A 27,352-nucleotide genomic window follows, 5' to 3' on the forward strand; every position below is an offset into this window, starting at 1 on the left:
ATGGGTGTCCATATTCCCAAAGCACTGCAGCGGTTCCAGAAGGCAGCTCATTACCTTGAAGGAGGTAACAATCATCAATGGACAATTAAAGCCGAGGGAGGATGAGGCAACCACAGCTGACTGGGGAAGTCAGGCATGGCATAAAAACAAACCAGAAAGCATATAATGTGATGAAGGGCAGTGGGAAACCAGAGGATTGAGAAGCTTACAAAGATCAAAAGAGGGCAATAGAAAAAGATATGAGGAGGGAGAAGATTAAGTATGAGGGCAAGCTCGCCAGTAATATAAAGGAAGACTAAGAACTTCTTTAGATATACAAAGGGCAAAAGTGGACATCGGGTCACTGAAAAATAACACCGAAGAGAAAGTAGTGGGGAACATGGAAATGAATAATTACTTCATGTCAGTCTTCCACCATGAAGACTAACACGAGTAATATCCTAAAAAATCAAGTCAGTGAGGGGGCAGAGCGGAGTGTGGTGGCCATCACCAAGGAGAAGGTGTTAGAAAAACTGAATGGCCTGAAGATGGATAAATAACCTGGACCAGATGGACTACACCCCAGAGTTCTACGGGAGATAGCTGAAGAGATAGTGGAGGCGTTATTGGTGATTTTTCAGGAATTGCTAGAATCAGGGAAGGTCCCAGAAGACTGGAACATTGCTAATGTGACACTCTGTTTAAAAAGGGAGTAAGAAAAAAAAGACGGAAAATTACAGACCGATTTGCTTCATCTCGGTTGTGGGTAAGATCCTGGAATCCATTGTGAAGGATGAGATTCTGATTACTTGGAAGTATATGGTAAAATAGGGCAAAGTCAGCATAGTTTCATCAAGGGGAGGTCATGCCTGATAAATCTGCTAAAATTCTTTGCAAAAGTAACGGGCAGGTTAGACCAAGGAGAGCCAATGGATGTTATCTACCTGGATTTCAAGAAGGCCTTTGACAAGGCACAGGAGGTTACTGAGTAAGATAAGGGCCCACGGCATCAGAGGCAAGGTACTAGCATGGATAGAAGCTTGACTGTCTGGCAGAAAGCAGAGAGCGGGGATAAAAGGGTCCTTCCCAGCTCGGCAGCCAGTGACAAGTGGTGTTCTGCAAGGCTCAATACTGGGACCACAACATTTCACTTTATACATTAACGATCTAGATGAAGGAACTGACGGCATTCTGGCGAAGTTTGCAGACGATACCAAGATAGATAGAGGGACAGGTAGTATTGAAGAGGCTGCAGAAGGATTTAGACAGGTTAGGAAAGTTGGTGAATAAGTGGCAGATGGAGTACAACATGGGAAAGTGTGAGGTCATGCACTTTGGTAGGAAGAATAGAAGCATGGACTGTTTTCCAAATGGGGACAAAATTCAGAAATCTGAAGTGCAAAGAGACTTGGGAGTTCTAGTCCAGGATTCTCTCAGTGTAAACTCACAGGTTGAGTCAGTAGTTAGGAACGCAAATGCAATGATGTCATTTACTTTGAGGACTTGAATATAAAAGTTGGATGTACTCCTGAGGGTCTGTAAGGCTCTGGTCAGGCTATGTTTGGAGAAAGTGAGGACTGCAGATGCTGGACCTCAGAGTGTGGTGCTAGAAAAGCACAGCAGGTCTGGCAGCATCCGAGGAGCAGGAGAATCAATATTTCAGGCATAAGTCCTTCATCAACCCTTCCTGATCAAGGGTTTATGCCTGAAATGTGCGCAGTTTTGGACCCTATATCTGAGGAAGGATTTACGAGAATGGTCCGAGGAATGAAAAGCTTAACAGATGAGGAACATTTGAAGACTCTGGGTTTATACTTGACAGAGTTTAGAAGGATGAGGGACACATGTAACTGGAACATACAGAATGCTGAATGGCTTGGACAGTGTGGATGTTGGGAAGATATTTCCATTGGTAGGAGAGACTAGGAGCTGAGGGCACAGCCTTGGGTTAAGGGAAGACCTTTTAGAATGGAGATAAGGAGAAACCTCTTCAGCTGGAGAGTGGTGAATCTATGGAATTCATTGCCTCAGAAGGCTGTGAAGGCCAGGTCATGAATATATTTAAGACTGAGATAGTGAAGTTCTTGAATATCAAGGGGATCAAGGGTTATGGGAAGAAAGTGGGAGGAAGGGGTTGAGAAGCTTAACAGCCATGATCGAATGGTGGAACAGACTCGATGGGCTGAATGGCCTCATTTCTGCTCCTATGTCTTATGATCTTATGCCGTGTATGAAATTAACATTCCCAGGACTCCCTCCTGAACAATACAGGGGTGTCTCTGTACCCCAAAGACTGCCGACCTTTGAGATGGCAGCTTACACCACTTTCACACAGACAATCTGGAATGGGCAATAAATGCCAGATTAGCCAGCCATGCCCACATCACATCAATGAATAATATAAATAATTGTATCAGATTATCAAAAACATGGTCAAATATAAACAACCATAAGACGTAGGAGGAGATGTAGATCATTCAGCCCATTGAGTCCACTCCGCTATCAAACGAACTCATGCCTGATATGACAATCCTCACCTCTACTTTCCTGTCTTTTCCCCATGGCCTTTCATTACTCACTAAAAAGTGTTGAAAGTAAAAGCAGAAAGTGCTGGAGAAACTCAGTGGGTCTGAAAGCTTCTGTGGTGAAAGAAAACCCAGTTAATGTTTTGAGTCCAATGAGTCATCTTTGGAATTTCTTCAGCCCTTGTAAAATCTTTCTAGCTTAACCTTCAATATTCTCAATGACCCAGCCTCTCCAGCCTTCTGTAGTGAGGAATACCACAGATTCGTTACCTCCAAAGAGATTCTTCCTCATCTCAGTCTTCATTGGACTTATCTGAGGTGATGCCCTCTCGTCCTTGCCTCTCCCAAAGGGGGAAATGACCTCTTCACTTCTGCCCTGTCAAGTCACCTTGGAATCTTCCTTTACTTCAATACGGTTTCTTTCATTTCTGCTAAACTGCAATGATTACAAGGCTAATCTACTCAACCTCTCCTCATCAGACAGTCCCTCCATACCCAGGATCAAACTAGTAAATCTTCTCTGGACTACCTCCAATACCAGTCTACCTTTCCCCAGATTCCCAAATCCTTCTGTGCTTTTACCCATTTATATAATATTCAGCTTCTTTATTGTTCCAGTCAAGTGGAATGAACTGCCAGAGGAAATGGTGGATGCAGGTACATTTATGACATTTTTTAAAAGAGATTTGGATAAATACATGAATAGGAAAGGTTTGGAGGGATATGGGCTAGCCTGGTTAAGGAACATGGTTAAAATGGACTAATTGGACCGAAGGGTCTTTTTCCACTCTATGTATAACCAGACATGATATTCCATTTGCCAAGTTTGTTTCCCCCACTCACGTAGGCTGTCTATATTCCTCTATAGACTCCTTATGTCATCCTCACAACTTGCCTTCCCACCTATTTTGGTGTCATCCACAAATATTCTAACAGTATAATCACTTCCCTTATCCAAGTCATTAATTTGTATTGTAAGTAAATGTAGACCCAGCACTGAACCCAGTGGAACTCCATTAGTATAGCTGTCATCTGAAAATGACCCCTTATCCCAACATTGTCTTCTATTAGTCAGCCAATCCTCAACCTCCAATATCATGGGCCCTTATAAGTAGCCTCGTGTGTGGTACCTGAACATAATTTTTGAGAAATAAGCATCTTCAGAGAGGTATGAAGTGCAAGGAGGAAATTCCAAACCTTAGGATCCAGGCACCTGAAAGTGTGACTGATTGATGAAAATTGGGTTACACAAGAGATTAGGATTCGCAGCGTGCAGATATTTCAGAGGATTGAGAGACTAGAGGAGATTAGAATGAGGAGGAGTGTTGAGGTTATAAAGGAGTTTGAGAAGAAGGATGAGAACTATAAAACGAAGACGTTGTTTGATCTCGAGCCAGTGCAGATGTAGGTCAGCAAGCACAGGAGTGACAGGGCAACAGGGCATGGTGTAGGGTAAGATACAGGGCAGCAGATACTGGATGGCCTCATGTTTACAGGGGTACAGGAAGATGAGCAAGCGCAGCTGGAGAAAGTCTGATTCTTAAAGGAATCCAGAGATGATCTTGCATGAAACTATTGTTGGAAAAACCCATCTAGTTCACTAATTTAGGGAAGGAAATCTGCCATCCTTACCTGGTCTGGCCTAACAGGTGACTCCAGACCAATAGCAACAGGGTTGACTTTTAGCAGACCTCTGGGAAATTAGGGATGAGTGATAGATACTGGCCAAGCCAGTGATGCCCATGTCCCACAAGCTATTTAAAAAAAATTGATCATTATCACATTATTAATAGGAACCTTCTGTGTCTAAACTGCCAAGGTTTCCTATCTCATACCAGTGATGACAGTAAAATACTTGGAGACATCCATTTGCTGTGAATATTGCTCTTTCAGTAAGACCCATTCTTTCTTTTCAATGACTTCAAAGAAAGCAACATTGATATTAAAACTTGAGAAAACTACCTTGGCACCAGCAAGAGTTTCTGTTTCTGGAAATCAGATTTCAGGAAGGAAGTGGAGGTGGAGAGGTTTCAGAAGAGCTTCAAGAGGACGGTTTCAGGGATGAAAAATTACTGCCCCCGGGATAGACCAGAGAAACTGGGCTTGTTCTCCTTAAGAGTAGACACGGCGAAGAGGACCCATTTGAAAGAAGTAGCCGGAAGCAAGGAGGGTTCAAGGAAAAGCAAAGTCGAGAGAAATAGTTTCAAATGGTGGAAGAGTAGATAATGGGAAAGAAAAACAAAAAAAAATTAAAACGGGTGATTGGAGAATCGGTGGTGACTTGAGGAAAACAAGTGCCTGGCAAGTTGATGAATACAGACTTAATTGTAGTCTTCGAAAGGGAATTGGATAGCTAGTTACAAAAGAGGAATGGATGGATGCCAAGAGACTACCTGGAAATATTCCTCAAAAGAGTGGAAGAGAACACATGACCTTATGCATCAGGAACAAAGGTAGGCCATGCAGCCTCCTAAGGCTGTTTCACCATTCTGTACGATCTTAGCTGGATCCGAATACTCCACATTCCAGTTACCCTAATAACCTTTCACCTCCTTGCTAATCAAAGATTTATTCACCTCTGCTTTAAAAAGTATTCAATGATTCAGTTTCCACCACCTTTTTCAGGAACAGGTTTCTAAGACTCAGCAGAAAACAGTTCATCATCGAATCCTTACAGTGTGAAAGCATGCCATTCGGCCCACACCGATCCTTCAAACAGCATCCCGCCCAGACCTACCCCTGAATTTCTCATGGCTAATCCATCTGGCCTGCTGATCCCTGGATACTATGGGCAATTTAGCATGGCCAATCCACCCAGCCTGCACAGCTTTGGAAGGAAACCAGAGCACCCGGAGAAAACCCACGCACAGACACAGGAATAATGTGCAAACACCACATAGACAGTCACCTGAGGCTGGAATCGAACTTGGATCCCTGATGCGGTGAGGCAGGAGTGCTAACCATTGAGCCACCGTGCCCTAACATCTCCTTATTTTGCTCTTAAAAACAAAGGGGGACCCATTTAAACAGTGGACCTAGTTCTGGACTCCCCCACAAGAGGAAATATGCCTTCCATGTCCATCCCATCAACACTGTCAGGATTTCACACTTCTAATCAAGTTCACCCTTACACTTAACAGATGCAATCTTATCTCTGCCCAACCTTTTCCTCATAAATCAACCCACTCATTTCAGGCATTAGCCAAACCAACCTCTTCTGAACTGTTTCCCCACGCATTTACATCCTTCCTCAAAATGAGACGATCAATACTGAACACATTACACCAGGTATGGTTTATCAATACCAGGGGTAACTGAAGTATAACCTCCCAGATTTGTATTCAATTCCTCTCCCAATAACATTCTGGTGTAAACCTGGATCAGCCAAATTAGCTCTGAATTGTTCACTCCAAAGGTATGTGCAGGAGTCGGGGTCAGTCACTGGTGGAGCGAGTTGAAGTGAATGTGGTGGCAAGGGGTGTTAAAAAAAAGAAAGTACTTGCTATTGAGCTTGTTGAATGTTGAGGCTGCACCCACCCCGAGAGAGCAAGACAATGATTTAATCCAACCCAAGTCAAGAGTTTGCACATTCTCCCCGTGTCTGCGTGGGTTTCTTCCGGGTGCTCCTATTTCCTCCCACAATCCAAAGATGTGCAGGTTAGGGGGGATTGGCCATGTAAAATTGCCCATAGTGTCCAGGGTTGTGCAGGTTAGGTTTAGTCATGGGAAATGTCGAGTAATAGAGTAGGGGAATGGGTCTGGGTGGGATACTCTTAAAAGTTCAGTGTGGACTTTTTGGGTAAAATGGCCTGTTTCCACACTGTAGGGATTCTATGATTGTATAAGAACTTGTGGACAGAGGAGAGCTTTTGATTGGGTTGGCATTCGACCTGAAGAATAACCCGAAGGCAACAGATAGTCCCATCTTAATTGTAGAGCTCCAGAGGAAGGGCCAGGAGGTGAAACTAAGCACTGCAGATGCTGGAGATCAGAGTCAAGATTAGAGTGGTGCTGGAAAAGCACAGCAGGTCAGGCAGCATCCGAGGAGCAGGAAAATCGATGTTTTGGACAAAAGCGCTTCATCAGGACTGTACTCTTGTGAACAGTCAATGTTTATATCAAAATGGAACTTGGGGGTTTCAAATTTCTTTTGCCTCAAGTTGGCTTCTAACCCATTTAAAATGGAGGAAAATTAGCTCCACCTTTAGTTCTTATTCCATGTGATTAGACCCATTCTATTAGCCCCCAGTTATATCTTCCAACATCTCATTGGTCTATGTCAGTAACCTCCAATCCTGGAATGGTGAGGAGAGTGGGGGAAATTGACTGTTCTTGGGAGACACTGACAAAGCTGATGCAGGAATTTAAAAGCTGGAAAATTCTCAAAATATGCATATTAACTGTAACAATCTCTCAGATGTTCCAGGTGAGAAGCAATGTGTAGTCGCACCCAACCATTAATTGAGCAAATAATCATTGTTTCGAGCAGCTAGGGGGTTGAACCCATTTCTTATATGTTCCCAGTCAGTGCGTTGTCTCGACGTAGCATGCCTTATTACATGTTCTTTATGCAAAGCTGATTTTACGTGTTCAAACAATTCAATATTACGCTGACTCTTTGCAAGGTAATGTGATCCCTGTGTTTGGATCGATGTCTGTACACAGGTGAGTAACTGTTAGCCAACTCCACAAAAGGATTTGGACTTTGTATTCACAATCTGTTTGCATTAACACTATGCAAACACCCACCTTACAAACGGTGAGCATGCTTACAACAGACTGACTTCAATTTCCTTTTCCACCTGGTGTCTAGTGGGACGATGCTTGGTCTGCTCAGAGACAGAAGGAGAGAGGACAATAAGATTACACTGACCTCTAATTGAGCAAGCCTCGCTGATACTAATAGGAATGAGAGATGGCTTTGGAAGTTAAAGCAGTGAAGAAAGGAGATCAGATTTCAAAAAGCTACTTCTTAGGGCCATTGTGACAGAAATATGGACTCTTTACAAGAGTAACCCAGTTCGTTTCACCGCCTGGCCCTTTCTCTGTAGCCTTGCATTTAAGAACATTGGACATAGGAGGGGCAGCACAGTGGCTTAGTGGTTAGCACCGCTGCCCCACAGTACCAGGGACCTGGGTTTGATTCCACCCTTGGGCGACTGTCTGTGTGGAGCTTGCACATTCTCCCCATGTTTGCGTGAGTTTCCTCCCAAAGATGTGCAGGTTAGGGTGGATTGGCCGTGCTAAATTGCCCACAGTGTGCTGGCTCGGTGGATTAGCCATGGGAAATGCAGGGTTACAGGGATAGGATAGGTCTGGGTGGGATGGTCTTTGGAGGGTCAGTGTGGACTCGATGGGCTGAATGGTCAATGTTCAGACTGTAGGGATTCTATAATTCAGCCCCTTGAGTTGACTCCATCTATTGAGATCATGACATTGAGGTAGATGATCAGCCATTTTCTCAAGTTCGCTCTACATATCTTCATGACTTTAATACTGAATCTAGTAATCTATCAATCTCTGTCCTAAACCTACTCAATAATTGATGCTTCCAAAGCCAAATCGGGTAAAGAATTCCACAGATGTCTCACCCCCGAATGAAGAAATTCTCCTCATACCAGTCCCAAAAGGTTGCTCCTTATTCTTAAGCTCCGTCCCCGATTCTAGGTCCCTCAACCAGGAAAACACATTTCCTGATTCTATCCTGTTTAACCCTTAAAGAATTTTGTAAGTTTCAAAGAGATTACTTCTAGTTCTTTGAAGCCCTGGAGAATATAGGCCCAGTATGTCCTCGTAGGGCAATCAAACAATCCCAGGAATTAGTCTAATTAACCTCTGCTGCACTCCCTTTATGGCAAGCGTATCCTTCCTTGGTCAAGGGAACCAGAACTGTACACAATAGTCCAGGTATGGTCATACCAAGACTCTATACATTGATGTAACATATCTTTATTCTTGTAGTCAAATCCTTGAGATGGCACAGTGGCTCTAGTGGTTAGCACTGCTGCCTCACAGCGCCAGGGACCTGGGTTCAATTCCAGTGACTGTCTGTGTGGGTTTCCTCTAGATGCTCTGGTTTCCCCCTCTCTGTTCAAAGATGTGCAAGTTAGGTGGATTGGCCATGTTAAGTTGTCCATAATATCCAGGGAGGTGTAGGATAGGTGGATTTGCCATTTAAGAGTGGGGTTATAGGGATCTGGGTGGGATGCCTTTTGGAGGGTCAGTGTGGACTCCATGGGCTGAATGGCCTGCTTCCACATCATACGGATTCTATTAAAACAGTCAACATTCCATTGCCTCCCTATATGCTTGCTGCACCTCCATGTTAGCTTCCTTTAATTCAGAAGTCTAGAAAATAGGAGCCTATGGAGCTATTCAGCCCTTCAAGCCTGCTCTCCCACTCATTATGATCATGGCTGATCATTCAACTCAGTCCAGTCTTTCCACTTTCTCCCCATACCCTATAATCCTAAGGACTGTATCTAACGCATTCTTAAAAACATTCAATGTTTTGGCCTCAACTTATTTCTGTGGCAGAGAATTCCACAGGCTCACACTCTCTGGGTGAAGACATTTCTCCTCTGTTCAGTCCTAAATGGCTTACCCCATATCCTTAGACTGTGACCTCTAGTTCTGGTCAATGAGAGTATTCTTCCTGCATTTACTGTCTAATCTAGCTAGAGTTTTCCAGGTTTCAATGAGATTCTCCTTTATTGTTCAAAACTCCTGTGAATATAGTTTGAACCGATCCAGCCTCTCTTCAAGCATTGTTCTTATCCAATTGCCTTCTGAAAGACTTGAACAGATTTTCCTTGGCCACACTCTCAAATATTACATTCCAGATCCTCGCCATGTTTTTTTATGGTCATGAGCGTCACTGGGCAAGCACGCTTTTATTGCCCATCTCTGACTTCCCTTGACAAGTTTAAGTGGCTCAGTGGTTAGCATTGCTGCCTCACAGCACCAGGGACCTGGGCTCGATTTGAGCCTCAGATAACTGTCTGTCTGGAATTTACACATTCTCCCTGTCTGTGTTGGTTTCCTTCCACAGTCCAAAGTTGTGCAGGTTAGGTTGATGGGCCATGGGAAATGTAGGGTTTCAGGGATTATAGACTGGGCAGGGGATGCTTTTCAGAGGGTCAGTGTGGATTCATTGGCCCGAATGGGCCTGTTTCAACACTGAAGAGATTTATGAAAGTGATGTTGAGTATTGGGCTTGAAGCACTAATCTAAACAAATCAGCGAAAGAGCAGTTAAATCACTTTGGGCGGCACGGTGGCACAGTGGTTAGCATTGCTGCCTCACAGCTCCAGAGACCCGAGTTTAATTCCCGCCTTAGGTAACTGTCAGTGTGGAGTTTGCACCTTCCCCCCCATGTCTGTGTGGGTTTCCTCCCACAATCCAAAGATGTGCAGGTTAGGTGAACTGGCCTTGCTAAATTGCCAGTAGTGTTAGGTGAAGGAGTAAATGTAGAGGAATCGGTCTCAGTGGGTTGCTCTTCGGAGGGTCGCTGTGGACTTGTTGGGCCGAAGGGCCTGTTTCCACACTGTAAGTAATCTAATCTAATCACTGCAGTCCCTGAGGTGTAGAGACACCCACAACATTGTTAGGGAGGGAATTCTAGGATTTCAGCCCAGCGACACTGAATAAACAACATAAGAACTTGGAGCAGGAGTAGGCCATCCAGCCCATTGAACCTGTTCTACTATTCAATAAGATCATGGCTGATCTTTCTATGGGCTCAACTCCACTTACCCACCCTGTCACCATAACCCTTAATTCCTTCATTGTTCAACAAAAAAAAACTCAGCTTTAAAAGCATTTACTGAATTAGTATCAACTACTTCACTGGGCAAGGAATTCCATAGATTTACAACCCTCTGGGTGAAGACGTTCCTTCTCAATTCAATCCTAAATCTGCTCCCCCTAATTTTGAGGCTATGCTCTTTTGTCCTAGTGTGGAAGTAAAATTTGACACACATTGTCTGGCAGCCATTTTGTCACAAAACTGGTCTCACGTTAAAGCACAGATTGCTGACGTGTTATTTTGGAGAATTGCTCCTGTGTTGGTTTTGCTAAAATATCCTTGCAGCTGCCTGAGAATCTTCGCTTGCCCCCAGACCCTAGACTAGTTCTGCTTTCATAATGATGTATGGCTTATTGTGTCGCTTATCTGTTCTGGTTCCTGCAGAACCTGGTATGGGCTAACATTCGAGCTTGCTTGATTGGGAAACACCTGTGGCAATAACAGGAATTGATCGTTGACTTCACCTGACCCCATGACTTTGTGACTAACTGTCAACCCCTACCTAGAATGCTATGTAACCTGTATTATTTGCATTACTGCGGACTACGCCGGTCTCTCTCTGTGATTTGCATTACTGCGGACTACGCCGGTCTCTCTCTGTGAGACACGATGTACTCCCCATGGCCATGTAATAACGACTGTTAATACTCAAGGTCAGACTCCTGAAAATTTCTTCAACACCTAGTTTCACCTGCCAGTGGAAACATCCACTCTACGTCTATCTTATCTATTCCGTTCATAATTTTATATGTTTCTATAAGATCCTTCCTCATTCTTCTAAATTCCAATAAGTATCGTCCCAGTCTACTCAATTTCTCCACGTAAGCCAACGCCCTCAACTCTGGAATCAACCTAATGAACCTCCTCTGCACCCCCTCCAATTCCAGTACATCCTTTCTCAAATAAGGAGACCAAAACTGCACGCAGTACTCGAGGTGTGGCCTCACCAGCACCTTATACAGCTGCTTTTAAACTCAATCCCTTTAGCAATGAAGGAGAAAATTCCATTTGCGCTTTCCTAATTATCTGTTGTACCTGCAGACCAAACCTTCTGATTCATACACCCAGGTCCCATGCTACAATTTTTTTCCATTCAAGTGATAGTCATTTTCACTGTTACTCCTACCAAAAGGGATCCTTTGCCCACTCAAAGTATCTATCTTCCTCTACAAAGTTTCACAATACTCTGCACACTTTGCTTTGCCACTCATCTTAGTATCAACTGCAAACTTTGACACACCACACATGGTCCCCAATTCCAAGTCATCTATGTAACTTGTGAATAATTGTGGTCCCAACACTGATCTCTGAGGCCCACCACTAGTTACTGATTGCCAACCAGAATAGCACTCATTTATCCCGACTCTTTGTTTTCTGTTAGTCAACCAATCCTCTATCCATGCTAATACTTTACCCATAACGTCATGCTTCTTTATCTTATGCAACGATATACTTCCAATTCAGGATGGTGAGTGGCTTGAAGGGGAACTTGCAAATGGACTATTTCCATGTATCTGCTACCCTTATCATCATTTACTACCAAGAATGACATGTGCTTAGAAGATGCTGTCAAAGGATCTTGGTGAAAGACAGAGGTTTCCTCACATCACCATTGCTATTTTTGCCAATCACCTCAAATCAATGTCCTCTGGTTCTTCATCAGTCTGTTAATGGGAACATTGTCTTCGTTTCTACACTGTCCAGGTCCTACATCATTTTAAACACATTAGTGAGCAGTTTCATGTCACTCAGACAAATTCATAGTCAGCTTTGCAGAGACCAATTTTCTCATCCTAAAATGAAAAACTGAATTCAAATTTAAACCCACACAGTTTGTAATACGGGGACATGATAACTGCATCTTTTCTATCTCAGTAACAACTGAAGCACCTCAATAGGAATCAGGACCAAAGAGGGGTCCGTATCTAAGGAACAATATGCTGGAGGCCCAGGGATGAAGGTCTTGTCATGTGGAGTAGTTGTTGAGGTCTTTATTGATGGAGTTCAGAAGGATGAGGGGGCGATTTGATTGAAGGTATTATAGAATACTGAAAGGACTGGACAGACAGGACATGGAGAAGATGTTTCCACTAGTCAGTGAATTAGCATGGAGAAGGAAGGACAAGGGGGTAAAAGTAGGGTTGATGTGAGTTGATGTCAGGCCGATAAAATTGTAAAATTAAGGGGAATGGTGAGGTCCATGGGAGATGGGTAAATAGGCATAAGATGGCAGGGGTATAAGAGGACATCAGGGTGAATAAAGGGGAGTGGGTTGGCATGGAGCAAGTAGGGAGATATGGGTGTGGATGCAAGACAGTGGTGGTATGAGATATGGGGCACTGACCATGCACTGAGAGCAAGGGGGATGGGGTAAGGAGATGTTTTAAACAATGCCTATATGAAAACCTATTTCTTACCTTCTGGAGTAAATCGTCCCATTTATCTGCTCAGTGGTGTTTAAATGTCTGACAGTTAACATCTACAGTGCTTTTAGAAGGATAGATGTAGGATTTCTGCAACATTTTTCTGCTAATGCTGACGTTGGTGACCACTTCCAGCCAATTTAAGTACCAAACCCCGTAGTACCAAGTAGGAATTAATGCAAATGTCTGTATTCTAATCACAGAAGTTAGTCGTATTTCAAACAAGACACACATGAGCTGAAGATTTAATGGGTTCAAATCAGCTTCAAGGCTTAACAAAAAAGTATCCTGAATTAGTCAGCGCTGCTCCCATTCATTTTCTTTGGCACATTTCACAGAACATTTTAAAAAGCAGCAGTTACTGCCAAAGTAAACAGCCCAGCCTAGACATTGGTCTGGTCTCCACAGCCATATATGGATTTTATTAGGTATCAATTTTTACCAAGTCGATCGTCACAGTGTAAGCAGATTGAATATTAAGCAACAGCCACAGCACAGATTCAAAGCGGCTTCATTTATGTCCCAGTTATCTTCCTGTGCTGCACGTATGTAATGTCAGATTGGCTAGCACAACCGAGATCTGGTGAATGAGTTAACTAGAAGCACCCACACTACTGGTATGAAGGGTCGATCTAAATAAGGCTTAATCCCAATGGAGTTCAAATAAAGTTCCACAGACTAAGGATACAGGATTAGCCATTTCAGACTGCAATGCGGAGAAATTTCTTCACCCAGAGAACCCAAGCCTGTGCAATTCGTTATGACAGAAAGCAGTCAAGGCCAAAACATCGTGTGATTTTGAGAAGGAGTTCAGTATACAGGGGGAGTCCTCAGGACCAAAGGGACCAAAGGGTAGGGAGGAAAAGCAAGAACAGGCTATTGAGTTGGATGTCAAAGAGTGTGGTGCAGGAAAAGCACAGCCGGTCAGGCAGCATCCGAGGAGCAGGAGAATCAACATTTCAGGCATAAGCCCTTGATGATCAGCCATGATCATAAAGAATGGTACAGCAGACTCAAAGGGCTGAATGGCCTATTGCTGATCCCATGTCCATGTTTCTATGAATTCACGGATATGCCGTAAAATGCATTTGGTGCTTTTTGGGCACTGAGAGGTCTTGGGAAATTGAATTTCCATCGATCCTCTTCAGCATGAGAAATGACATCACTTGGGCTTTTGCCTCTCGGAATAGGGAGCTGGCCAGCACACTCCTCTAGATACCTACCCACCAAGTACCAAGTGGACTATCGGCAAGTGAACCACTCTGAGTCAAAGTAGGATCCAGTCCATCAGAGCATTGGCTATTAGCAGTCAGAACAGAGATGGTATAGTAGTAATGTCACTAGACTAGTAAGCGAAGTACCCAGGTTATACTCTGCGGATCAGAGTTCAAATCCCAGCGAGACATTTTCTGGAATTTAAATTCTATTAATACACTGAAATGTCTTTATTAGTGATCATTTAACCAGCACTGATTGTGAGCATCCTGTTCACTAATGACCACGAAAGAATGACAATCGACAGTGACGGGATTGATTCTCGAATGCACTCTGAAAAGTCTGAACAAGCAAAGCTAGGGGCAATTAGGGATGCACAGCTAATGTTGGCATTGCCAGTAATACCCATATTCCATGAAGAAATAAACAAGTGAGGGACAGGGTTACCTTGTTGCAAGCATTAAGGCTTGGTAAGCCCATGAGATGGGTACCAGATAAAGGCATTTGAAACAGATAAGGCCATAAGATGCAGAAGCAGGAGGCGGCCATTCAGCCCCTCAAGTATGTTCTGCCACTCAAAGATTATGGCTGATCTGAATCCACCTTCCTGCTCTTTTCCTGAGAACCCTTGGTTCCCTTATTGGCCAAAATGCTGTCTCTCTCAGCCTTGAATATGATGAACATAATTTAATGACCCAGCCTCAACAGCCCTCAGCGAGGAAGAGGTTATACAAAAAAAAGGTAAGAAAGAACCACTAAACCACACAGAGGGTGGTGCATGTATGGAACGAGTTGGCAGTGGAAGTGGTAGAGGCTGGTACAATTACAACATTTAAAAGGCATCTGGATGAGCACATGAATAGGAAGGATTGAATAGGGGGATATGGACTGATTGCTGGCAAATGGAACTAGATTAGGTTAGGATATCTGGCTGACACGGACAAGTTAGACAGACGGATCTGTTTCTGTGCTGTATAACCATGTAACTCTACGAGCTTCCAGCTCCTCAAGAATGATCAAGATGGCAGGGGCTGGGGTTTTAGTGGCACTTGGGAAAGTTCCCCACGTTGGGTGAAGGGCAGATCCTGAGCTAGCGCCAGACAGTATGCCATGGTCATTACAAACAGCAGGCTGGATTTCCCCACAGCTGGCCCAATCTAAGGATTGGCAGCTCAACAGCTCCCCCATCGAGGGTTGGTCATTGCTGGAACTGGAAGGAGAAAGGGAGGATGTTTACATTTCAACGCGCAAGGAAGTAGCACAATGATTCAGGTGCTGGGACCAATGGGGAAAAGCCTTGACAGTTGGAGTGTGGGGAATGACAGAAAGGAGTCAGGGTTGTTGAGGGAGCCTTTATAAACAAGGAACCTCTTCTAAAGTCCACAGAACCCCCAAACATATTGTCCCCTCATTCACCCCACCCAGTCAGGCAGTCAAAGAGAGATGGCCTTTCCATGAACCAAAATGGCCACAAATTCTGTGTGAGTCACTGCACTTCGTTTTCCTGGTAAAATGACCGATGACTGAGGAAATTCATTGGCACTTTACCGGCCACACACCACTCACCAGTTCACCAGCCACAGACTGATGGCATCTGGTCATAGGGCAGGAGAGGACTTAGCTCAGGAAACAGAGAAACCAAGGGTCAATGTATAAATCAGAGGAACTCTTTGCCCAACAAAGACAATGGCTATTTTTGCCATGAAAATACCACTTAACAGCACAGTGTGTGTTAGCTACCCATGGGACACCAAGAAGGGCCAAGCAGAAATCCAACTGCAGTCATTCCCCATTTACACAAGGATGGATTAAACTTGAACTCTGCAAAGTACCATGCTCAGAAGGAAAAACAAGTGAAGAGTATTAAATGAATGGCTGGTGTCAAGGTAACAATGCTATCTTCGTGAATAATTGGGAATATTTTCAAAACTGCACAGGAAAGGATAAGGGACAAGTCAGGATAAGTGGGCTTGTGGTAACACTGAGGTAATGGACGAGAGTCACCCAGATTAAATAAAAAGGGAGAGTCAGGAAAGAAACACAATGAGATAGAGACATCAGTCAACAGGTAAGATTGGACAGGATCATTGAAATTGGGGCAGAAGGTCGATGCTGGACAGAATATGTATTGGGCATGGAATTCAGAAGTATTCAGAACAACATTTCAGAGTACTAGGGAGGTGGAACGCCCTGGCTTCAACAGTAATAGACTTGCCAACTTTAACGGAATTTAAATGGTCATTGGATTAACATATATGAGAATGATATAGTGTGGGAGAGATGAGCTTCAGATTGGTTCCACGGTTCAGCACAACATCGAGGGCCGAAGGGCCTGTACTGCGCTGTTATGTTCTATGTACTCTCTATAAACCATGGCTAAATACAGGGGAACCGCCATTATCCGAATATTGGATTATCTGAAGGAGACCTTGAGGTCCCAATAGAAACATTACATCAATGATGCGTTTCCAACAGCGATCGCGTCTTTTGTTACAGTGATTAAACAGGCACAGTCTCCAAATGACTGACCTCCCTCCCTCTCTTTTTCTCTCCCCATCCTTTCCCTGGAGTTCTACAGAGGGGTGTACCCTAACCCCTCCCCCCACCCCCGCTTCCCAGGAATAATCTCTCCAACATTGTCCTGCACAGGGCAGAGGTCGAACCTGTCAAAAATTTGCAGTAAATAGTTGTGTGGGGGGCTGTGGCTGTGTGCGCGCCATTTGGAGACTTACCCGACAAAGGCAACTGCAGCAGCAGTCTCATTGTTGGTGTGCAGTCCGGATGCCTCGAAGGGGGGACAGGGTTTGACAGGGAAGGGGGTCTGTATTGGAGGCAGGGGCCTCCGTGCTCTGTGCTGCTGCTAGTCTCCTGAACGGGGAGCAGATTTTAAAACTCCGAGCCCCAGAGGAAAGGCATTTAATCGATTTTCCAAATAATCGATTATCCAAACGAAATAGTGCCCGCCCATCTCATTCGGGTAATCGAGTTTCCACTGTGGTAGGGGTAGGAATAGCAAGGGGGCAGCAAGTGCAAAATGAAAAAGACATTAAAACAAAATGTGTTCCAGTATATGCGAGCTCACTTGGCTGGAATTTGCAGAATGATGCCAAACTGCAGCCAGCTGAGGTCAGCATGAATTTGCAAATTCTCTCCCCCTGCCTAAGGTATGGTGACCCTCAAGTTAAACAAACAAAGTTGATTTTGTGGAAAGGGTAAATCTATCTAATTAATTATTGTGTCTAAACACATTTAAAAAGAACAAAAATCCAACCAAACCCAAATGCTACGTGTCTCTGGCAGGAATCACCTGGAAGGATTTTATGTCAATGGTAAAGGAAGATCAGTGATGATAATGCCAATTGTAGATGTCAGTCAGTCAGCCAACTCTAAAATGGGGAAAACGTAAATATTTTAGAATCAGGGTTGGTTACTGTGGCATACAGCCAAAGAACCAGGAAGCAATGATAACCAGCACTACAGCATGATCAAATTGCACATGATTTGAATGTGGTAAGCCCTGATGATCTGAAGTCAGATATACAAACTAGAAAAGAGTAATTTACAAGAAATTATGACATCAGTTTCCTGAACAAAGGCAGGTGCGACCCAAGGTAATGTGACGTCATCCAGGAGGAAGGTCAAGGTCAGCCCAAATAGAACAGGGGTCATAGAGTCATACTGACGTACAGCACAGAAACAGACCATTCTGTCCAATTCATCTGTGCTGACCAAATATTCTAAATTAATCCAGTCCCATTACCCTCTAAACCCTTCCATTTAATATACCCATCCAGATGCCTTTTAAATGTTGCAACTGTACCAGCCTCCACCACATCCTGTGGCAGCTCATTCCACACATGTATCACCTTCTGTGCGAAAAAGTTGCGCCTTAGGTCACTTTTATATCTTTCCCCTCTCACCATAAACCCAAGTCCCCTAGTTCTGAACTCCCCTCATCCCATGAAAACAACCTTGTATATTTATCCTATCCATACCCCTCAGGATTTTATAAACCTCTATAAAGGTTTTCCCTCAGCCTCCGATGCTCCAGGTAAAACAGCCCCAGCCTAATCAGCCTCTCCCTATAGCCCAAACCCTGGAAACATCCTTGTAAGTCTTTTCTGAACCCTTTCAAATTTCACAACAGCCTTCCAATAGGAAGACCAGAACTGCACGTAATATTCCCAAAGTGTCCTAACGAATGTCCTGAATTGCTGCAGCATGACCTCCCAACTCCTATACTAAATGCTCTGACCATTAAAGGAAAGCATGCCAAATGCCTCCTTCACGATCTTATCTACCTGCGACTATACTTTCAAAGAACTATGAACCTGCACTTCAAGATCTCTTTGCTCAGCAACGCTCCCCAAGTCCTTAAAATTGAGTGTACAAATCCTGCTCTGATTTGCTTTTCCAAAACGCAGCCCCTCACATTTATCTAAATTAAACTCCATCTGCCACTCCTCAACCCATTGGCCCATCTGATAAAGATCCCGTTGTATTCTGAGGTAACCTTCTTCGCTGCCCACTACACCTCTAATTTTGGTGTTATCCACAAACTTGGTAAAACAAAAATGGACACCATATTACTGCAATAAACTTCAGAGTGAAACCTGGCTTGACAGACCATAGAAGTTACGTTTGTTGGAATTTTGTTTTATGATGGCCAGTTCCTGAACATATTTACAAGCAGCTAACAATGTATTTTTAACAAAAGAGAAAAGCGGTGACAATTTGCACAGATTTTATCATACACAGCAAAACAAAAGATTCATCCCAATTTTCCCTGAAAAAAAATCTTTTACAAATACTCAACCACCAGGGATATGACATCACAAATTTTACTTTAAATTTTCTTATGTAACTGACAAGTTCACAGAGGGAGAAAGTGAGGACTGCAGATGCTGGAGATCAGAATCAGTAACTGTGTTGCTGGAAAAGCACAGCAGGTCAGGCAGCATCGAGAAGCAGGAGAATCGATGTTTCAGGCAGAAGCCCTTCATTAGGAATATCATTATGCCCAAAATGTAACTCTCCTGCTCCTTGGATGCTGCCTGACCTGCTGTGCTTTTCCAGTGCCACATTTTTCGACTCTGACAAGTTCACAGTGTCCTTTTGTTAAATTTCTGTCGCATTCTACAGATGTGATTCTGTCTGTTATAGTTTCTTTTTGGATTCAGATATAGGTGGACTCACAATCCTTATTGAATTCGAAGAAAGCTCAGGGCATTTTCCAATCCTGCTAAAACAGTGGAGCACTCCTTTGCAGATCGGATTGCCTGGAGACTGAAAAGAAACTTAACTGTCCTTCTGCTTATATGGATCTTTCATTTGGAACTGAAACTAATTCAGGCCTTTCTTTCTACAGTCTTAAAATCCCAACTTAGTAAGCTTTTCAGCAATTATTTCACGAGGTAGTTTGTCAATAGGGGTGGCAAGGTGGTTAGAAGTTAGCACTGCTGCCTCACAGTGCCAGGGACCCAGGGTTGATTCCAGCCTGAAGTGACTGTCTGTGTAGAGTTTGCACATTCTTCCTGTGTCTGTGTAGGTTTCCTTCTGATGTTCCGGTTACCTCTCAAGTCCAAACATGTGCAGGTTAGGGTGGATTGGATAGACTAATTTGATAAGGTTCCCCATGGTAGGCTCATTCATAAAGTCAGGAAGTATGGGATACAGGGAGATTTGGCTATCTGGATTCAGAATTGGTTGGCAGACAGAAGGCAGAGAGTGGTTATAGATGGAAAGTATTCTGCCTGGAGGTCAGTGTTGAGTGGGGTCCCGCAGGGCTCTGTTCTTGGGTCTCTGCTTGTTGTAGTTTTTATAAATGACTTGGATGAGGAGGTTGAGGGGTGAGTTAGTAAATTTGCAGATGACACAAAGGTTGGAGGTGCCGTTGATTGTATCGAGGGCTATTGCAGGCTGCAGTGTGACATAGACAGGATGTAGAGCTGGGCTGAGAAATGGCAGATGGAGTTCAACCTGGATAAATGCGAAGTAATGCATTTTGGAAGGTCGAACTCGAATGCTGAATATAGGATTAAAGACAAGATTCGTGGCAGTGTGGAGGAACAGAGGAATCTGGGTGTGCAAGTACATAGATCCCTCAAAGTTGCCACCCAAGTGGATAGGGTTGTTAAGAAAGCATTTGGTGTTTTGGCTTTCATTAAAGGGGGATTTAATTTAAGAGCTGTGAGGTTTTGCTACAGTTCTACACGTCCTTGGTGAGGCCACACTTGGAATATCGTGTTCAGTTCTGGTCGCCTACTACAGGAAAAATACAGAGGCTTTGGAGAGGGTGCAAAGAAGGTTTACCAGGATGCTGCCTGGACTGGAGGGCTTGTCTTATGGAGAGAGGTTGAATAAGCTCGGACTTTTCTCTCTGGAGAAAAGAAGGAGGAAGAGAGGTGACCTGATCGTGGTATACAAGGTAATGAGAGGAATAGATAGAGTCAATAGCTAGAGACGTTTTCCCAGGGCAGGATTGACGGGTACGAGGGGTCATAGTTTTACAATATTAGGGGAAAGGTATAGAGGAGATGTCAGAGGTAGGTTCTTTACACAGAGAGTTGTGAATGCATGGAATGCGTTGCCAGCAGTGGTGGTGGAGGCAGAGTCATTAGGGACATTTAAGCGACTGCTGGACATGGACATGGGTAGCAGTGAGTTGAGGGGTGCGCAGGTTATTATTTTTTACATTAGGATTAACCCTCGGCACAACATCGTGGGCCAAAGGGCCTGTTTTGTGCTGTACTTCTCAATGTTCTACCCATAATGTCTAGGGATATGAAGGTTAGTGGATTGGCTATGGGAAACACAGGGCGATGGGGTGGTTTTGGGTGGGATGGTCTTTGGAGGCTTGGTCTAGATTCAATGGGCTGAACTGCCTGCTTCCACACTGTAGGGATTCTACGATTTTCTAACCTCATAGCTTGTGTTGCATGACCTCTTGGAAATGATGTTTTCACCCACTGCAACAAAAAGTATCTGACCTTCAAAATAAAAACACAAAAGACTTCAGAGAAGTGAAAATGAAAACCTCATTTACCTCTACTTTAGGAGGTTTCCAAATAATGTCCAAGCCTTTATCACAATGTACAGAGGTATAGTTGAGCTGGACTTCACAACCTTCATTATGTAGGTCCCAGTCTGATGGGATCTGTCATCACTGATTATGCAGTCTAACTATTAGTGCAATGTTATTATCCCCATACACTACAATATTCTGAATGGTTACATTCATCAAATTTTACAAAGGCAAATATGTGCTTGTTATCCCTAAAGGTGAGCGAATGGTCTAGACAGAGTGGATGTTGGGAACACGTTCCCATTGGCAGGAGAGATGAAGATCCGAGGGCACAGCCTTAGTGTAAAGCTAAGACCTTTTAGAATGGAGATAAGGAGAACCCTCTTTAGCCAGAGTGTGGTGAATCTGTGGAATTCATTGTCACAGACAGCTGTGGAGGCCAGGTCATCGAGTGTATTTCAGACGGAGATCGATAGTTTTTTGATTACCAAAGGGATCAAAGGTTACAGGGAGAAAGTGGGGAAAATGGGGTTGAGAAACCGGTCAGCCACGATTGAATGGTGGAGCAGACTCGAAGGGCTGAATGGCCTAGATTCTGCTCCCATGGTCTTATGGTCTAAAATTAAATTGCTTTGATACAAAATGAGATGGAAATTGACGAAAGGAGACCAGGAGAGGGATCTGTGATGCACTGACAGTCAGCCAATAGAACACTGGAAGCAAACCATTGCAGTTCCTTATTAACAAAAAAAAACAATATCAACAGACTCACCAACTCAGGTCTGTTCCTTGCAAATCCAGAATTAGTCATCAAGAATGAACGATGAGATTCCACAAGCACACAGGTGAATCGGGAGCAGATGTAGGCTCTTTGACCCCTCAGGTCCGCTCCAGGTTTCAATAAGATTGTGGCTAACCAATTACCCACAATCCCAACTGCTCCTGATAGCCATTCACTCCCTCACTGATCAACCTCGGTCATAAAACCCTCAAAAACCCGACTTCCACGGCCTTTCCAGAAAGTTAGTTTCAGAAATTCACAACCCTCAGATTTTTAAAGATTCATTCACAGGATGTGGGTGTCACTGGCTGGGCTAGTGTTTATTAATTGCCCTTGAGAAGGAGGTGGTGACATGCCCTCTGGTTCTACTACAGTGCTCGACGTAAGGAGAGAAATTCCAGAATTGTGACCTACCAGGAGTGAAGGAACAGTGATATTTTTCCAAGTCAGGATGGCGAGTGGCTTGAAGGGGAATTTGCAGGGGTTGGTGATTCCATGCATCTGCTGTCCTTGTCCTTCCTGATGATAGTGGTCATGAGTTTTGAAGGTGTTGTCTAAGGAGACTTGATGAATGTCTGCAGGGCATCTTATAGATGGTAAACACTGTTGCTACTGTGCTCCTTCATTGGTGCAGGGAGTAGGTGCTTGTGGATGTGGTGCCAATCAAGTGGGCTGCTTTGTCCTGGATGGTGTTTCTTGAGTGTTGTTGCAGCTGCACCCATCCAGGCAAGTGGGAAATATTCCATCACACTCCTGACATGCTCCTTGGAAATGGTGGACAGACTTTGGGGAGTCAGGAGTTGGGTTACTTGCTGCAGGATGCCTAGCCTCTGACTTTCTCCGGTATCCATTATACAAGTGGTCCAGTTCAGGTTATGGTCAATGGTAACCTCCAGGATGTTGTGTAAGAAAAAGAAAATTTTCCCCTCCAAGCCTTAAATGGTTGATTCCTTACTTTTAAACAGTGACCCCCAGTTCAAGATTGTCCCACGAGAGAAAACTTCTTATCCATCCTCCCCCTTAGCAAAGGCCCCTCCAGAATCTTATATGTTTCAATTAAGTCCCCTCTTACTCTTCTAAACCCCTGCCTAGCCTGTCCAACCTTTCCTCATTAGACAATACACCCATTCCAGATAGTATTCTGGTAAATAATTTCTCAACAGCACTCCAGACATGACTCACCATTGTTTTAATTAACTGAAGTGTAACATCTCTAGTCTAATGTTCAATTCTCCTTGCAAAGAACGATAATACTCCAGCTTTCCTAATTACTTGCTATAGATGTATACTAACATTTTGTGATTAACACTGCAGGACACAGATCTCTCAAATTCCTCACCATTTTGATCTGTGTTTTTTTTTTAAAAACACTTAATGCCATAAAAGGATTATTTTCATTTTCTTTTACTAAAATCGAATTGCCGCGTCTTTGCTCACTCAGTTGTTTATACACTCATTCACAACTTATTTTCCTGTTTATTTTTGCATCATCTGCAAGAGATAGTCACCACATGTTCACTCCCTTCATCCAAAATCACTTCTACAAAGTTATGCAAAGATGAAGTCCCAGCACTGATCGCTGAGGCACACCACTCATTACATCTTCCCAATCAGAAAATGTTCATCTATGTTTCTTGACAGCTAGCTCACCTCTTATGTTACCCCCTAAAGCATGAGCTTTTATTTTCTGCAAACAACATCAATCTGTAATTATTGTTTGTAATGGGAGACTCGTAAGTCAATTTTAATGGGGATCCACTAAAGGGAGATCATATCTCTTCAATCTTATCTGTGTGGAAGCCATCACCATTTCCAGAATCATGTTGGTTCTACCTTACTGTATAGATAGATTTTACATTGCTCAGGTTCTGACTTGTACCAATCCCATTCATCACATCATCCCCAAGCTCAGTGACCTTGGGTCCTGCTTATTCTTCCAAGGTCTCACCTCTTACCATCTCTACCATGACCAGTTTCACAATCACAATCATCTGGCGTATCTGCACTCCAACAAAGCTGACCTTTACAACAATCTAGAGTTTAAATCACATCCCCATTGGCAGCTATGCCATCAGCTACTTGGGTGCCAAGTTCTGGAATTCCCACCCCAAGTCTTTCTGCCTCTCAACCTTCTTTAAGGCAATCCTTAAGTTGTATTCAAAGTTCCCTTCCAATATTGGTTTCCTACTGGCACCATGCCAGTACTTAGCCTTAGATGCGATTTACCAGCCAGACTGGGCTGCTCTCATTTCAATCCAGATTCAAGACGAGTCAATCACAACCTCATACTGTCAACGGGCTAAACCTCCATCAGGAGGACTTGGGCTCCACAGCATCATTGAAGAAGGTCCTTTATTTATCTCATTTACCCCACTCAACAAGTGAGCAGGGATTCAGCGTGGGCTCTTCTCTTTTAGACCACACTTGCTCATTTCCTTTCGTCTGCCAAGTATTACACTAAAATTGGGAGGGGGTTGCAGGTCTGATCTGAAGTCATAGAAAAATCTAGCACTTTGACTTTTTGACCACCTACCTATATCTTGCCTTACGTGGCTCGGTGTTAGAGTCTGCTCTATACCATGTGAGATTTTATTATATCAAAGGGAATACATAAACATAAATGATTGCTCTTGTAAGCCTACACGAAAACCTATTATTGGAGATTCTGGGTAATCCCCGACAATTGTTAAGAACCTGGTTGAAAACAGAAAGTAATAAGCTCTCATTGTGGAGATAGGCTGGATTTGGGGGCGTATTAAGTACAGAGTGGGTAGCAATGGAACTCACTTACATAAACCACTACTTTATAAAAGTGAGAAACAGCAGTTCAACATAAAGTGGGCAGATATATTGTTGACAGCAAATTAGGAAGGGCAGTGGGATCAAAGCAGACAACACAAAGGGATTTGGGCAACTAGGTGGCATATAAAATTTATTGCAAACAACTTCAAAGTTTTACACAGGCAGAGACACACAAGGAAAGACATACATGCGCACACAGGATAAGGCTCAAAAGCAAGAACCTGTGGAGTTTGATATTCCAAACCAGGAACCAAAGCTTGAGTTGTGGAAATGGATATGGTGAAAAAAGAATGAGAGATGCAGCATTGGAAACAATATATCTAGAGGTTTCGAGTGGATGAACTAATATCTGATAACATCTTCTTCAGCGATAGTCATTTTAGGATTTTGCAATCTCTTTTGCAAGGCATCATTTTCTTTAAAATTAAGAAATAGTTATAAACAAATTATGGAATATTGCTCCAGTTGATCCTGTCCCTCTGTGTCTTGAAATAGACTGCACACACTTGTCCAATGTCCACACACATGCTCGAAACTGTAACTTGCATTGTCACCCTCGGCACTAACAGCAGGAGCTATCAAACACAACATTCAGACGTAAATACAATTCAGACAGTCGAAGAATAAGACCATCCAGACCATTAGGTACAGAGTTCAATTCAATATCATCCCAGTGTTGTTAAATTCTGACCCTACCATTGACTGAAACCTGGAAACAGACTCACCACCGCAGCAAATATAAATGGCTTATTAATGCATTTGAAGCTGAAGATTTTAGTAATATTTGGACAGCATTGCAGATTTATATTATGAAGGTCAAGGGCCAGGAATAACCACACCGTGTTGGAAGCCAATAATGTTCATTGATTTCAGTGTGGTAAACAACTGAGCTCACATTTTACTTCCTACACATTATCTGAAATCATGTCCCTTCAGGCAATGCTCAAAATTCAGCTGTCAGAGCATCAGTCTTGAATAAGAACAGTGAGGGATATAATTGCTTAGCTTTTTTCCCCTCAAAATATTAAAATCCTGGGATTTCAGCATGACCTTGTGTTACAAAGGCAGGGAATGCATTGTCTGGACAGCCACTTTCAGGTGAAGATAAATTGACTGAACTCAATAGTTAATTTGAATAACTTGCAGAACTGATGTAGTAATCACAGAAGCATTTTAGTGGAGATAAGTGTTAGGCAAAGCAGTTTGGTAGGAAGGATAAAGAAGGAATACTTGTTGGAAAATGAGTCCAAATAGGGTAGAGCAGCAGAAGAATCTCATACATCGTGATAACCCCTCCAAGGCCCATAGGGAATCACTAATTAATCTCCCTGTGGAGCTCATTGAGCACAAGTTCCCTTGGTAACGAGCAATGGTCTGCCTGGCTGGAATTCATCAGAGTCCTTTAGAAACTGAACCCAGGACTTTGCACATGAATCTGTAATTGGGTGTTTTATTGGTGATGGTTTAAAGGAAAAGAAAATGCAAAAATAAAAGTCTCAGTGATTTTGGTCATGGGAAAGTCACTCAGTTGTGTGTGAAATCACTCCTGGGTATAAAAGGAATGGAAAACAAACCCGAAGGTGGATACTGTAAATACTCAATTGGCTACACAGGTGCTTTTACTCATAGTGAATAGTCATTTTGAAAAAAACATTTTAAAAAAGGTGGTGGGAAAGTCACTCAGTAGTGGGATGGGACTTCAGAGTAATGAAACCAACAGGCAAATCCACAGCTTGTGTTGCTCATTGGTCTCAGGGTATGATTCTTGCTTTGGGATGGCGCATGAGAGGTGTTCAGCTCAAATCCCATGCAAGCCCTGATTATTCAAGAGCTGGGTATGTGTTTGAACAAAAATAAATTTAGGAGGGTTCTTGTGGCACAGTATCCCTACCTTGGAGGTATCCCTACCTCCAAGCCAGGAGGTTCAAATTCCAACTGCTCCAGATGGGAGTAATAATACTTCTGAACTGGCTGATCTTATAAGATAAAGCAGACCCATGGATCATTCTCAGCCATCTTCCTCCAGGAGGATTTCAGCCATTTAATAAGCAGCCACAGTCCCAAGTTGAGATGGAATGTTTTTGAACACTTGTTTTCCCAAGGATGGGCAGAAAAGGCTGTGGTCTTGGTTCAACCGGCCAGAAACATCCACAGGCCTGAAGCACAGTGGGCTAAAGCACACTGCATTATTCAGTGTCCAGTTACTAGGCCCCTCTGACCAGTTGTTAGGTGTCCCATTGATAGGTACCGCATTGGACAAGGCTTCAGCCTGGAACAGCTGTGGACATCAGGCATTAACAGGAGAGTTAGCATTGCTGTTGATCACTGGTCGACTGGATCTATTCAGTGTAATGTTCAATGTCTGAAGGACTATCCCTCTAAGCTGACAATCTTCCAAAGAAAGGCTTCAATTCAATAACACGGGAGATTCTTCTGCAGAAGAAACTGAAGTGGAAACTCAGCTAACTGGACCAGTCATGCCAATCATCAGTACACACACAAAAAAAGGAGAGAAGGCGTGGGTGATCTCAGAGGATGAGAAGAATTTCAAAGCTTTTGCAAGCCCCGTGTCAATGTTTGGAATCCGTGCTAAGTGGCAAAAGGAGCTGCAGGACATCATGTCGAGGAGAAAAAATATAACGTAAAATGTCAAACTATTTGATAAATAATGGCCATTTTAAAAAGGAAAATAAAGCAAACCCAGATGGTTTGGGCTGCCCTTAACAGGCTTGGGATGGAAATGTCCAACTGGCTACACAATCCTCGACGGTGATCTGATCTCACCAGGTCCAGAAA

At 43.4% G+C, this 27,352-nt stretch overlaps 1 protein-coding gene and 1 pseudogene across 1 annotated transcript in view; one reads left to right on the forward strand and one right to left on the reverse strand.

Moving 5' to 3' along the window:
• LOC122564576 lies at positions 1-27,201 on the forward strand (annotated as a pseudogene).
• Positions 1-27,352, reverse strand: part of LOC122564531 (CUB domain-containing protein 1-like) — a 112,011-nt gene that overhangs the window by 79,101 nt on the left and 5,558 nt on the right. The window lies entirely within an intron of this gene.

Source organism: Chiloscyllium plagiosum, chromosome 29 (genome assembly GCF_004010195.1).
Source record: "Chiloscyllium plagiosum isolate BGI_BamShark_2017 chromosome 29, ASM401019v2, whole genome shotgun sequence".
In the NCBI taxonomy this organism is placed as follows: domain Eukaryota; kingdom Metazoa; phylum Chordata; class Chondrichthyes; order Orectolobiformes; family Hemiscylliidae; genus Chiloscyllium; species Chiloscyllium plagiosum.